Below are 12,393 nucleotides of genomic sequence, written 5' to 3' on the forward strand. Positions count from 1 at the left end.
GGTGGCCCGGGCCAATATATCATTTCCCTAAGAATATATGTAAACAATTTATAGAAGTACGAAAAGAAGCCTTATTCTTAAAACACAATCATAAACACCAGAGGGTGGTGTTGGTGAAAATAAGGGAAGAATTATTTGCTACAAGTTTTGGACTTTCTGAACTGACCGAAACGAAAAGCAGTGAATTTTCGATCATGTCGACCCCGAGTCAATGGGCTATTCATGAAGCCGTCAAGGTGTTCCCAACATCGATTACAAGCTGATATCTAATGTCAGCTTTGGCGAGCCACTCCATTGCCGTGTTCACGTAATTCATTGGAACAAGCTTGATATCTACTGTTATATTATGCTTGCCGGCAAAATCAATCATCTCTTGGGTCTCTTTCATTCCGCCTATAAGACTTCCCGCCACAATCTTCCCACCTGTGAATTCAAAATCAAGTAATCTCACTTCTTTAATCTTGACTTAAACCTAATTAAAGAGAGGCCCTACCTGGATTGCAGGAAAACAATTTCTTGTGGAAAAAGTTTCCTAGGAATTTTTCCTTTCTTTTCAAGAATTGAGAGAGAGATCATATAGTTAATATAGACGGATGTCATTATAAATTAAGGCCCTGTGGTTTTTTTTTTCTTTTTGAATGGTAAATTCAGGCCCTGTTTAGATTGCAAGAATAACATTTGTAACAAAAGAATTTCTTGGGTTATTTTTTACTTACCACGATTTAGAGGAAAAATATGTAATTATTGCTAATTTAGAGGGATACAACATAAAGAATGTCTCTCTAAATAAAAATTGAAAAGCTTTCGTTCAAGTTATCTTTTTTCATCTGTAAAAAAAAAAAGAAAATTTTAGAAATAATTTTCCTTTTCAAAAATTTCCTACAATCCAAAAAGGGCCTAAAGGTCACTCTAAATAAAAACAGAAATGCGGTCAATATCCTGTGAGCCCTGACCCGCCTTGAGTCCGAACTGACCCGCCTTGAGTCCGAACAGGGTCAGGGTTGGAAAATCCAACCCTGAGGGCAGGCTTGGGTTTATTTTTTAGGCCCTGACTCAGGGTCGGGTCGGGCTTAGGGTTGATACCTTGGGCCAACCCGACCCTTTTCACACTTTACCCTTGACCCGGCCCAACCCGGCCCTATTTACACTTTACAGTATATGTGACTTATCAAAGCACAAAACATAAGATCATCCTATTTACATGATTTTAGGGGCATGCCCTATTTATATTGTGGCAAATGGCTTGTATCTTCGAATAAGGTGGCCTCCACTACTTTTTTATTTTTTTCTTGAAAAAATAAGTGCCATTAGGTCCGGACACCTTACACTATAAAAACCCGTGTAGTAATGGGTCTATAAACCGGAGCTTTTATAGAGATTTTATATGGTGTGTGGCCCTATACTCCAGTGTTTTCAAAAACAGCACTGTAAGGCCCACTTCATAGGATGATCCTAACCCTCCACTCTATAGATCGGATGGCTAGGATAATCTGATGGAAATGAATTTTGGAACACAATCTATTTATGTTGTGGCCCAACAAGTGAACGGTTTGGATCATCCTATGAAGTGGGTTGTACGGTACTTTTTGAAAACACTGGACTGTACAGTCATACACCTTATAAAATTTCGCTTTTATATTATTGACAACAATGTGTTTGCACTAGGGTCAATCAGGGCTAGCCCAGCCCCACCCAATCAGGGCAAAGGCCACACTGAGCCCTCCAGGGCGGGCCTTGGGTTGAGGTCTTTTGGCTCTGACTGGTCAGGGCCGGTCAGGGCCAAGATAATTGGATCCAGGGTTGGGCTAAGGTTTTGAAAAACCCGGCCCAACCCGACCCTGTTGCAGCCCTAATCAATTCCATTCAAGGAATTTACCCATTACCATGAGGATGTTCTGGGGAAAAGAATTTCTTGGAAAAAGTTATCCTTGAAAAGTATTCCATGAAAAATGATTCAAGAGTTGCCACAGGAATGAAATTTTTCTATAAAATATGAAAAATTTTGCTATCTAGAAATTAAGTTACATGGAAAATGAGTTAACCAAATGCTGGAAAACAAACTTTCTAAGAAAAGCTTTTCTCAAGAAATTTTTTCCATAGATCCAAACAGCTCTTTGATGTTTCGGAAAAGTTTGGAAAGAAAAAATATTTCCAATAATTCCTACATTTTAGGCACTGGAAAAGATAATTTGAACTAGAGTGGACTTCACCTGGCTCCACTAAGTGCGTCAGCTAGAGATCAGCCCCATTCACTTCACTGTGAATGGTTGAGATTAGTCTAACTGAAAACCAACCCTATTCAATTTTATTTAGAGGGACCTTTAATTTATGATGATATCCCCCTCAAAATTAATCATAAATTTAAGACGTCCTGCTAAATCATGTAAAGAAAAAAAAATTCCCAAGAAAAAATTTGGGAGTTGATTTTTTCACCCCCGCCCCCCTTTTAACTTGATTTGACATCAAAAGCGTTAAAGTATGCTACAATTCACTTTAAAAACGGGGCGCATAATCCTACCAGGGGGGTGAAAAAATCATCTCCCAAAATTTTCCATCAAATTTTTTTTTCTTGCTATCCAATTAAGGATATGCTTTGTTTGTTTTGGATTTTGTTTGTTTTGGATTTTGATCAGAAATGCGGTCAATATCACGAAGAATAAAGAGAGACCGTCTATACCCATATACAAATTGATGTTTTCATAAGGAAGCCAGCGAAGGCTTTCCACAAATTGAGATTTGGCCGTAGAAGGATTGAATTGTATCCGAGGAACAGGGGGATACAAAAAAGTAATAAGAGAGGCGCTTAGACCAATCACCTTTCCTCTTGATCTGAGGTGCGAAGAGAAACATCTCTTTCTTATGACTTCCACTTCCCTTCACTGAATCAAGGCCTGGCCCGGAAAAGTGCCCTATTGATGAATGAAAGAAAGGGTTTATGAGCCAAATCAATAGCTTGATCAAGTTAGGATAGCTTTTATAAACACTAGTTTCATTGAAGTTCATTGTCAGATCTTCAATCTCTGTCTGTATATCAATCAATTTTAATTCTAAATTTTGATTAAACTTTGAATAATATATCTTATTTTTAGATTCAAAGCTATGATTGGGCTCTAAGTTACGTTTAATTGAGTTCAAGAATCAGTTTTGAATTCACAATGGTTTCTCAAAATCCAAAACAAGCAGATCTTAGGGCCTTTTGAATCTTGGAAAAAATTATGGAAAATGATTTTTCATGGAACAAAATATTTGAAAAAACATTCCAAGGAGAAATGCAATTTCCCAAGAAAATACAGAAATTAGGGCACGTTTGGCTACCAAGAATTTTTTTTTAATGATAGACTGGCACCTCCAAGTGATGAGAGAGGGGTTGGGCGGGTGAAATGGCTAAAAATTAGAATACTAGCATCTCCAAGTGGTGAGACGGGGCTAAAAATCAGGAAACAGCAAACTCTACTCAAAATCCGATCAACTGTTTCCTGATTTTTTTGTCTCATCTCATCATCAGAGACACTAGTTTCCTGTTTTTTGTTTCTTAATTTTTAGCCACTTCACGCTCATCTCCATTTGGAGACACCGATTTATCATGAAAAAAAGTTCATGGTAGGCAAACGTGCCCTAAGAGTCATTCATTTCTAATAGATAATCACATGTTCAAATCAAGACTCCAAAAAACGAAACCCATATTGTAAAAAGTAAAACCTTTTTTCCTCCATTTGCTCCGGGTCATGACTAACCAAAAATGAGTCAGCACCGAGTTGCTCAATTGCTTCGTTAGCCTTGTTAGGGGATGGGTTGATCGCAATAACCTTCATTCCAAAAGCCTTGGCAATCTTCACGGCAACATGACCGAGTCCACCGAGTCCGAACACACCCAAATGCATACCCGATTCATTGAGTTCAAAACGTTTCATCGAGCTATAGACTGTAATCCCCGCACACAACAATGGTGCACCCACGTCTAGGGGGGAGGTTTTCAGGGAAATGAACCACATAGTGCTCATCTATAACAATAATATCAGAGTACCCGCCATATGTTGGGGTGCCATCATAGTAAAGGGCATTGTATGTGAATATCACCTTACTACAATAAATCTCCGAGCCCTATTCGCAGCTAGTGCACGAATGGCGGGCACGGACCATGCACCCTACACCGGCCTTATCTCCGACTTTGAGTCTCGTTACGTTCTGCCCCACCTCTGTCACTACTCCTACTATCTCATGCCTGTGATAACATCTTAGCCATTGAATTTTCCAATGTTTGTTTTGACTTCTGAGTAGCAATTTTGTACGGGCAATGACGAATTCGCACCCCCTGCAGTATGCATATTCACCCCTTATACCTTATACCATGATTTCACGTGAACAGTGCTCAACTTTAACGCTTTTTTACATCAAATAAGGGGTGCATATGCGTACTCCAGGGGGTCCGAATTTATCATTGCCCTTTTGTAATTTTAATAAGTAATGTGTTACCAAAAAATATTTTTATTCCTTGAAATTTTTTGGCATGAATTTATCCAAGGAAAAAAAATGCACACCTAAAGATGGGATCCGTTTTTTCACTATACTTGAAAATGATTTGGCATGTTATTTAGGAGATGGTTAAGAAAATCATGAGTTTTTACATGGTGCGCGACCGGCAAGTCCCTTGTGGGCGGTACCACTCCTGATGTTAGATCCAACATCAGACCACTTTTTAAGAGTCTGCTGTTGGATCAAACATCAAGGGTGGTACTTTTGACGTACCACCAACAAGGGACTTGACGGTTGGGCACTAGATAATTTCTCAGAAAATCATAGCATACCTATAAAATTCGGGTCAGGTTTCATGTTTCGGGTTTTTTTGTTTAAACCCAAATTGACTTGAGATTGGGTTGGGTTTTTCAACCTGAAACCCGACCCAGGAGCAGACCTGTGATTTCTAAACCGGACCATGTTATTTTTGGTTCAGAATGATGTGGGCTCAGGTAAAACCCGGCCCAAGTTGCAACCTTAATGAATTTGTCTGAGGAAAAAAAAATACACACCTAAGGATGAGTTACAGTCATGAAAACTTTTACTTTATAAATTTTATATCTATTAAATGAGTTATCAAACGTTGGAAAATCATATTTTACAGAAAACCTTCTGAGAGAAAAAAAAAATCAGTAAATGCCGTAAGCTGAATTTTTTTCCTTGGAAATCATGGATCTGTTTTTTCTTTGGAAATCGAAACTGTAAGTATTACAAGCCAATAAAACATCTAAATGGAAGGTACCTAATTTAGTGAAGTGGACCAAATCCCATCAAGTTAAGAAAAATGGGATCCATGAGATCTGATTAGGGATATAAGGACCGTTGATCTATGGTCCCGATCATCCAGCACATATGCACATTGCATGACATATGGGCTTGGTGATCGGTACCATTGATCGGATGTCCCATGCAGGACAACCCAGTCGGTACAGGCCTGATTTGGTACCATTGATCTGATGTCCCTCGCAGGCAACCAGTCAGTTCAGGCCAGTTGCCGAACGAAGATTTCATCCCAAAGATAGAGGCACGCGAAAGTGAATGGCTTAAATGACATATTTAGGACATCCTTTTCATCATGCTTGATCAAAAGTCTAGAGTCATCCGATGAGCGTGGGATCAAGGGCAATAGATCCGATCGCACATGTGGCAGTGGGTTCATGTCGTACAAGTGTCAAGTGGTGTGAGATAGGGCACTCTAGCCCATAGTTACCAAAACTTGATTCGAGTTTAATATGCCAAAAACGCTTGTAAAAACAAAGTAAAAAAAAAAATCAAGAAAACAAAGAAAAAAAAATCAAGACACAAAAAATTGCATTTAAAAATTTTATCATTTACAAAATTAGTGCTCTAACCTTAATTTTATTTACAATTTCATGCCGATATTGAATTCTGAAGAGGACAATTCTGGCACTATTTATTTTTACTTTTGCATGTTTACTATATGGGATTTGCTATATATGGATCATAAGATAGCAGCCACGAAGCTCACTTTTGCCACGTGGGACTTGCCAAATGTTGTCTTCCCAGTTTTTTTTTTTTTTGGCCTTTTCCATTCTCTAGAATGGTTCCCTAACGTTTACCACAGATTCTTATAATTTAGAAATGGATTTATATTGTTAAACACTTGTTACTAATAAGATTATTTAAATTAACAAATAAATGGGTTGAGATACGTTGGTCACAGGTTTTATCAGCAAACATAGCACATGTTGGTCGTGCATGTCTGAGCTTATTGTTATGCCTAAAATTGGTAACAGATACGGCAGTGACGAAAGAACTGATCTGGTGGGCCCAAGGTACTGAACTGAATGCGCTAAGCCCTGCACAAAGACGCACGAGGTCAGAAGACCAACCCGGAGTCGTTGCTTCGGACGGGCCATTCGACACTCAAGTCAGTATGAGCAGGAGTGCAGAGCCAAAACTTTAAAAGTGGTAGTTCAGAAGTTATTACCCTCTTTGAACCTTGGGAGGCCTTTTATAGAGAGACCTCTGGGGTGGTTGAATTACCTACGCTAGGACAGGTGTCGGCCCCTTTGTGGGTTTAGGTTTACCTGCTCTTGGCAGATTACCAGACTACCCCTGGGCAAGTGCATGAATTCGTAGTGGGCCCTTTAAGGGCCACGTGTCGACAGCTAATTGGTCGTTGCTTTTCATACCCCATCACTTATCATCGGGCTCTTAATGTGATTGGTTCTCGCGCTTTCTAAATATTTTAGGGATTTTTGCTGATTAGTCCCTAAATGGCAAAATAATTACTTATTAGTCCCGAAGAAAAGCATATTATCATAGTAGTCATACTTTTAGAAAATATTTGCTAAAAGGTCCCTAAAACTCATCTACGTCAATTTTCTCCGTTAAAAATTCTAATATAGCAAATTTACCCCTAACCCATTTAATCGGCAAATTTATCCCCCAACCCATTTAATCGGTTTAGCGTTTTTTTATTTCCCTTCCATTATTTTAGGAAAAATACTATGACATAAGCAAAATATTATTTCTTCCAATATTCTCTTCGAAAATCCTTCAACAAAAAAATCATTTTAGGAATTAAATAAATTGAAAATCTCTCTAAAATAAATTAAATAGAGTAGGAATAAAGTAAGAAATTTTAGGAATATTTTTCATTTCTAACTTTTCCAAGAAATTCCTGTGTTGGTTGGATTACAAGAAAATAACTCTGGAAAATTATCTCTATGGAAATTTTTTTCGTCCAATGATTTAAGAGGGGAATTATGTCTGATTAATTTAGAGGGACAACATCATAAACCGAAGGTCCGTACATCACCACATAGGGTTTTTTGTCCATGAGCAAGTCAAATCACTTTTTTCTTCTCTCTCTCTCTCTCTCTCTCTCTCTCTCTCTCTCCCTCTCTCCCTCTCTGGGTTTTTGCTCTAACATTTCAACCCAAATCCTTTTGGTTTTCCAAAAATCTTTTAGTTTCTTTACTTCTTAGAAGAGAGAAAGTAGAGAAATACTTCGGTTGCTCACATTAGGCGTCGGCTTTCTGTCGAAATTCAGAAGGTTCAGAGTGACATCCTTCTAATAGCGCTATTATTCTGCCGAATTTCGCAGAACTACGACCTATTTTTCAATAATAGCGTCGTTGTCTTGCTGAAATCTCGACAACTCCAGAGTCCCTTTTTCCAAATAACGCCATTACGCCACTGATTTCTCCACAACCTCAGAGCCCCTTTGTCCAAATAGCGTCGTTATGCCGCCGAAATCTCATCAAACTCGGAGCCCCTTTTTCAGAGTAGCGCCGTTATGCTGTCGATTTCTGTACAGACTCTAGTAAAATTACATTTATTTTCCAGCTTTCGGAATTTCCATTACAAGGAAAGATACGAGGTTGTGACGTTATAGGATCTCCGGCTCACATTGCCCTCATATCTTGTAATATAAACCATTTTATCTTTCTTTTACTTTCTGTACTGTCTTTTACATTCTGTTTCATTTCTCAGCTTTCTGTACTTTCTTTACAAAGTAAGGTACGGGGTGGTGATGCTAAAGGATCTCCGGCTCCCATTGCTCTCAGATCCTGTAATATAAATCCCTTTGCCTTTCTTTAAACTAGTTAACCTGATTGTGGTTAGCTACGAGATCTTTCGGGACTCATTCACAGCATATGATCAGAATCAGGTTAATGACCGCTTCTTTTCATTTCTTTTGTAAATTCATTCCGTTTACATATTGGAATTAAGCCTAACCCAAATAAAAGCAGAAAAAGATAACTTTTCTGATTAAATTTTTTGAAAATGCCAAATTAAGTCAAGAGACCGGATTCATCCGGGCAAGAGGGGTGCCTAACAACTTCCCCGATTGTAACCATAACCCTTACCCAGATATTTATAAGGACTATGTCTTAACAAACATGGCAAAATTACAAGGTTTAAGCCCAGAGCAAAAGAACCCATTTGGTTTACTGTTCCCCCAATGAAACTTGGGTACTTACCCCATTTTCATCGGAAGAACAGGTACGGGTCCAAGGCCCTAACCTAGGTGGCGACTCTGAATTTCTCTTCCTTGCGGAATCAGGATCACGATCTTGAGTTCGCAAGAAACGTGGATAACCTAACACTCTTAGAGAACCCGATGTGGTGATCCCCTGCCGGCTCGCGAGCGTGGGAAAAAACCGGCTCATGAAAAAAAAATTCTGTTAAAAAATATTTTTCTTGCAATCTAAACAGAAATCCGAGTCCTCTTAATAAAATTGTCCAATTGGTACGGGACCATATCTAGGGATGATCTCCCAATAACCCATAAGATGCCCTGTTTGGGTCACTTGCCCTTGTGCCTTATTCTCACAGTAGTGAGACCAACCGTGCGATGCACGGTATTGACGTAAATTAAGATGTAAAGATTGAAAGCTGATTAAATAACAAAAATGTTTGGAGCAAAATGAGTTTTGTATTTGGATAGGGTAATTGTAAGCGAAAAATAAAGAAGAAAAGTTGTTCTACCATATAATTAGATTAAATATAACAATTTATCGAGATGAAGAAGAAAAAGAATAAATATTGAACCTGCAATTAATAATCCCAGTTGAACAAAGAATATGATGTATTGGCAGTTGGTTTGGCCATTTTCAATTATTTTAATATTTCCTTAGCCCAAAGCATGGTGTTTCAAATTAATGAATGGTTAATGTGAGTCAAAGGTGAGACCCACTATGGTGAGAGTAGTTCATTATATTACATCATCGGAGGCTCACTATGGTTAGGTAGTTCATTCAGAGGCCCACTTTTCAGCATATTTTGTCTTCATTCATGAGGTGGCTGCTGTCATATGTGACATGCCATCTGTGAAATGCCTTCTGCGATGGACGCAAGCAAATCCCTCCAAAGATAGAATGTATTTAAAAAATGAAAGAGTGGTAGAGTTGGGGTTGCTCCGTGTGTCTATCAAAAGGGAATACGGAGAGAGAGAGAGAGAGAGAGAGAGAGAGAGAGAGAGAGAGAGCCTCCTTTAAAAAATATAATAAGAATCCAATGCCTAAAATAAATATTAAAAAACTAAAGGATTCCTAAATGGGTCTGGGATTTAAACTCAAGCCCAATTTCTGTTTCATGGCCACGTGAGATGCTTTTGCATACAATTATTTTTCCAATGGCATTATTATGTTGTCAAGTCCATTAAGGTTCTGTTTGTTTCTATGCAAAATGGGTCTAAAATAGATTTTATGCCGATTTTTTCCACTTAAAAAATAGGCATAAAATATGTTCTGCACCCATTTTAGGTCGAAAAAGACAGAGCCCAAAAAAAAGAAAAGAAAATTTGACAGAGGGGGGACAAATAAAAGAAATAATATCAGAGGGGTCAAGTGTATGCTGAAAGTGACAGAAGAGGGTCAAAATTTGGTTTTCAAAATTTTCAATGACGAGAATGCCCTTGTGGCAGAAATAGGTGATATGACTTTTAAGAATAAAAAAGCATTTCAGTTTCCCTCTCTTTGTCTTCCCTCTTCTCTCTTCCCTCTTCTCTCCTCCCGTCTGTGTTTTTTTTTTTCCGTCCTCTTCTCCGGCGATCTCTACGGGTCTGTTTGGTTCGTGAATCTCGGCGGGAAGGGGAAGTGAAAGGGGATTTGTGCAGAATGGCAATGAAAGGACCTTATGGGGGTGGGTTTTTGAAGTAACGTTTGGTTGTAGGGATGCTTACTAGGATTTTGTTGGAACTAAATTCCCAAATGCCATTTGGTTACAAGAATTTAGCGGAAGATATGCGACGAAGCAGTGCGTGGAGCCTCATCCGTCGTTTGAGAAGGCCATTCCTGTTGAAATTCTAATATAGAAACTCGGTTTTGGGGGTTTGCCATTCGGTTCTCATTGGAGAGCCACGTGGGCCGACCGTATCCCGACATTGTTGTGGGTGTTTTGACCATCGGGTTTGAAAAACACAACCAAACGACGTGCCGGCATCTAAAATTCCCACGAAATTCTAATGAGATGCCTGATTTTTGACAACCAAACAGAGGCGTAGGCAATCTCTCCGGCGACCTCGACGAAGGTGAAGCACGTATGAAATCTGGAAAACAGTAAACCCTACCTGGTCTCAGTTTATTTTTCATGATTTGTCTTCGGTGTGAGTACGAAGTAGAGATGTAGTTTGTAGTCAGTTGACAAATTTGTATTCTCACCTGTCATAGTAGAGATGTAGATGTAGTTTGTAGTCTCACCTCTCATACTAAAAGCTTTTGAACTACATTTATGCTTTTGAACTTTCCATGAATAAAAGCTTTCTTAACATCCATTTATTTTGAGAAACAAATTCTTGAAACTAACAAATAAAGATTAACATTAAAGAAATTGATGCTTTAACAATAGGAGTTGAGTGTATATTTAGAGAAAAAATAAACCATTTGTGGCAAACACACCGTTCTTACAGTTGGGGTACATGTTTCCAGATGGCATTCTTATACAATCACATATCTTTCTCCGTTGCCTTCACCCCCTTGTTATCTTTCATATTATTTTCTTTACTATCTGAAAGAAATAATTTGCAAAGATTTTAATTAAGAGAAATGTGGCAGTGTGATATGCTAATGCGCAAAGGGTGGTTGTGCTCCATAAGATATTGCTATTATTAGTAATTCAAAACTCCTGCTATCCCATTTAGCTTTGGTGATAAATGTGAAAGTGCTTGCGAAAAGAAGACAGACATGAGTTTGAAGAGTGTAGGGATTGAATTTTTGAGGGCCCATAATCCCTTCTCAAATACCATGCATAGCTCCCCTCTGTTGCCCTTGAGAAGCCCCCCTTAGGTACTAATAACCCCTTCTTTGTAGCTGAAAACCCATGCCTTTGAAGTTGAGCACCATCTTTGGATTTGCTGCACCCTCCAAGGGTACTTCTCTAACCCCATTTGAGGGCCCATAATCCCTTCTCTAATACCATTCATAGGTCCCCTCTATTGGCCTTGAGAAGCCCCCCTTAGGTACTAGTAACCATTTTTTTGTAGCTGAAAACCCATGACTTTGAACTTCAGGACCATCTTCTGGATTTGATGGACCCTCCAAGGGTACTTCTTCTACCCCATTTGAGGGCCCATAATCCCTTCTCTAATACTATCCATAGGTCCCCTCTGTTGCCCTTGAGAAGCCCCCCTTACGTACTAATAACCCCTTTTTTGTAGCTGAAAAAACATGCCTTTGAACTTCAGGACCTTCTTCTGGATTTGATGGACCCTCCAAGGGTACTGCTCCTACCCCATTTGAGGGCCCATAATCCCTTCTCTAATACCATGCATAGCTCCCCTCTATTGCCCTTGAGAAGCCCCCCTTACGTACTAATAACCCCTTTTTTCTAGCTGAAAACCCATGCCTTTGAACTTCAGGATCTTCTTCTGCATTTGATGGACCCTCCAAGGGTACTTCTCCTACCCCATTTGAGGGCCCATAATCCCTTTTCTAATACTATGCATAGCTCCCCTCTCTTGCCCTTGAGAAGCCTCCCTTTGGTACTAATAACCCCTTGTTTGTAGCTGAAAACCCATGCCTTTAAACTTCAGGACCTTCTTCTGGATTTGATGGACCCTCGAAGGGTACTTCTCCTACTCATTTGAGAGCCCATAATCCCTTCTCTAATACCATGCATAGCTCCCCTCTCTTGCCCTTGAGAAGCCTCCCTTAGGTACTAATAACCCCTTTTTTGTAGGTGAAAAACCCATGCCTTTGAACTTCAGGACCTTCTTCTGGATTTGATGGACCCTCCGAGGGTACTTCTTCTACCCCATTTGAGGGCCCATAATTCCTTCTCTAATACCATGCATAGCTCCCCACTGTTGCCATTGAGAAGCCTCCCTTAGATACTAATAACCTCTTTTTTGTAGCTGAAAACCCATGCCTTTGAACTTAAGGACCTTCTTCTGGATTTGATGGACCC

The 12,393-nt window shown here is 39.3% G+C and overlaps 1 pseudogene; it reads right to left on the reverse strand.

Moving 5' to 3' along the window:
- Positions 1 to 220: 220 nt before the first annotated feature.
- LOC143850543 (putative mannitol dehydrogenase) lies at positions 221 to 8,473 on the reverse strand (annotated as a pseudogene).
- Positions 8,474 to 12,393: the final 3,920 nt, after the last annotated feature.

This window comes from Tasmannia lanceolata, unplaced genomic scaffold (assembly GCF_043159265.1).
Source record: "Tasmannia lanceolata isolate RefF3 unplaced genomic scaffold, GAP_Taslan_0.1 ptg000018l, whole genome shotgun sequence".
In the NCBI taxonomy this organism is placed as follows: Eukaryota; Viridiplantae; Streptophyta; class Magnoliopsida; order Canellales; family Winteraceae; genus Tasmannia; species Tasmannia lanceolata.